We start from the raw sequence: 2500 nt of genomic DNA on the forward strand, positions 1-2500 counted from the left end.
AAATATCTGTATAAAAAGGGGATGTTGGTTTAGCTCAGTGGTAAACTGTGTCTGTGTTCAGTCCCCAGTTCCAGGCTCCAGTCAGAAACCAGCCCCTGTGTGAGGGGCTGGTTTTTAGTTCCATCCCCACCAAGGAAACCCTGACATGAGTATGGGGAGCCTTATTTGTCTATTGGATGCCAAGGGTAGAGTGATTTCCATCTTGATCTGCCCCCCCCCCCCGCCGCTTTTTTTTTTTTTTTTCTGTGTGAGCAAGGTCTCTTCTAGTGTCTTGATTTTATTTATTTATTTATTTATTTATTTATTTATTTATTTATTTGGCCTAGTTGGAAACAATGCCTTTATGTTATTAGTTTCTTTTTATCTGGAGCCGAGGATGGAACCCAGGGCCTCGAATATGCTAGGCGAGCACTCCAACGCTGAGATATAAAGGACCCCAGCCCATCCCAGCCCAGCACGGCAGTGTTCAATATTTTTTTTTTTTTTTCCTTTCCCGTGGGCACTTTGAGATGAGATTTCCTTGCCTGTTTTGGTTGTTTGAGTCTCTCTTTGTTCACTACTTTTGTTTTTTTTGTGATGCTAGGCTGGGGAAGAGACCCAGGGCCTTGGGCATTGATCCACAAACGGTCTTGATTGCTGGGCAACACCCTCACCTTTTTTCCTTTGTCTCTTCCCTTCCCCAGAAAGTAAACCCAGGAAGGGCCTCCCTCTCCTTCTCCCAGGCCCAAATTCATCCTGTTTGGGTTTTGTGCACAGACCGGTACACACTAGACACACACACACACACACACACACACACACACACAGGAAACATCACTGTTTTGTTTTTGTTTGTTTCTCTCTTAACCTCATCCAGGCCCTCCCTCATAACTCTCAGGGGTGGGGGAAGGTGTTTACTATGGACCTCTAGTGGTGACAGCCTTGGGAGGGACTACTGCTGGGGAATTGGAGTGAGTGGGATGGGGGAAGTGTGGATTATAGTTCAAATTCCAAGGGTCGGGCAGAGGCACAGAAGCTATCTCCTAGGTGGGGCATGTTAAAGGCTAAGGAAAGTGATCAGATACCAGGGGTGAAAGCGATATGTCCTCCCCGCCCCCCAGTGCTTCCGGGGGACTTTACTGTATGGGGGAGGGGGGGCGGGGGAACAACCGCACTGAGGCCCGTGCCCATCTGTCTTTCCAGGGACTCAGTAGGCTGAGGGAAGAGAGGAAGATATGACGCGGCGGCTTGCAGCTTAGTGATCTCTATATGGATATAGATATACATATCTAAGTCTGTCTGTCTGTCTCTCTATCTATCTATCTATGTCTACACATGTAGATAGATTATATCTAAAACTGGAAATGGAACTCAGGCAGGCCTTCCAAAATGACGGTAGCTTTGCGCCACCTAGCGTTCAGTGACTGCAACTAACGAGGCTGCCCTTTTCAGACCACAGACCACTCACTGTGGACTCCCAAGTTCCACAGGGTGGAAACCCGTCGCTATGCACATTCTCGTGTATATGCTTGTGTTTCTGACCCGGTGGCAAGATGAGATCCGACTGAAGAAGCCAAGCAAGCCTAAAACGTGTGTCCCACCTTCACCACTCCTAAGTGTGGAGGATTAGCTGACTGAGAAAGCCTTAGGGGAGGGAGCAGCTTCGGTCCCATAGGGGACAGTTGGGGAAGGCAAGGACCCTGAGTAGCTGCACAGTTGCTCTGGGATCCAATTTTACCTGTAGAACTACTCGGCGCTACATAAACCTCAGCCAGCCAGCCAGCCTGTGCTGCATTTTGTCCTGTCTTTATTGGTATTAGGTACTTTCCAGAAGAAATGGGGGGGGGGGGGGATTTCCCATCTCGTGTCAAGAGTCTCCCGGGACCGAATCCTCCTTGTCCATGCTTTCCTTGAAGATCCTTTAGAGATTCTTCACTTCGAGATGGACGGATGTGTGTGCTGCTGCAGGTTTGACAGCCATCCGGGAGGAAAAACAACCACAAAAAAAAAAAAAAAAAAAGTGTCCCAAATCATCTTTGTCATCATTCCACCATCCTTGGAAGAACGAAGTCGATCCAAAAGTCCTGGAAGAGAACAGTAAGAGTAGTGAAAGATCAGAATGGTAGGACCGTGTCCAGCAACCACCACCTCAGCTACTCACCAGAGAAGGTGAGGTCCTGGGAGTACTCAGGCAACCTCCAGAGACCTTGAGCTTTAACCAGCAAATAGAGAAAGGAGAGAGGGAAGGGGAAGGGGAAGGGGAAGGACACCCCACCCCCCACCCCATGTGATAACACCACCACAGGGTTTATCACAGACTGAGATAGGATGTTGTCTCCTTTGATGTTAGCCAACATGAGCAATCAAGGGACACTCCCTCTCAAAAAAAAAAAAAAAATTGAGGTGTAACTCCGTGGTGGTGGTTAGGTACTTCTGGATTCAATCCAGTGGAAATCATATCACCTTTCTTCCCTGTTTTAGGCAGACTTATCTGTCCTTGAGTCCACGCCCAGCGTAGTCT

The 2500-nt window shown here is 48.3% G+C and overlaps 1 long non-coding RNA gene across 1 annotated transcript in view; it reads right to left on the reverse strand.

The window, feature by feature from the left end:
- Window positions 1-1762: 1762 nt before the first annotated feature.
- The window catches only part of LOC139704218 (uncharacterized), a 2568-nt gene continuing 1830 nt past the window's right edge, over window positions 1763-2500 (reverse strand). The window contains exon 2 of the long non-coding RNA XR_011706229.1: window positions 1763-2063. This is a non-coding gene — a long non-coding RNA (uncharacterized lncRNA). The remainder of the gene's footprint in view (window positions 2064-2500) is intronic.

Source organism: Marmota flaviventris, unplaced genomic scaffold (genome assembly GCF_047511675.1).
Source record: "Marmota flaviventris isolate mMarFla1 unplaced genomic scaffold, mMarFla1.hap1 Scaffold_460, whole genome shotgun sequence".
In the NCBI taxonomy this organism is placed as follows: domain Eukaryota; kingdom Metazoa; phylum Chordata; class Mammalia; order Rodentia; family Sciuridae; genus Marmota; species Marmota flaviventris.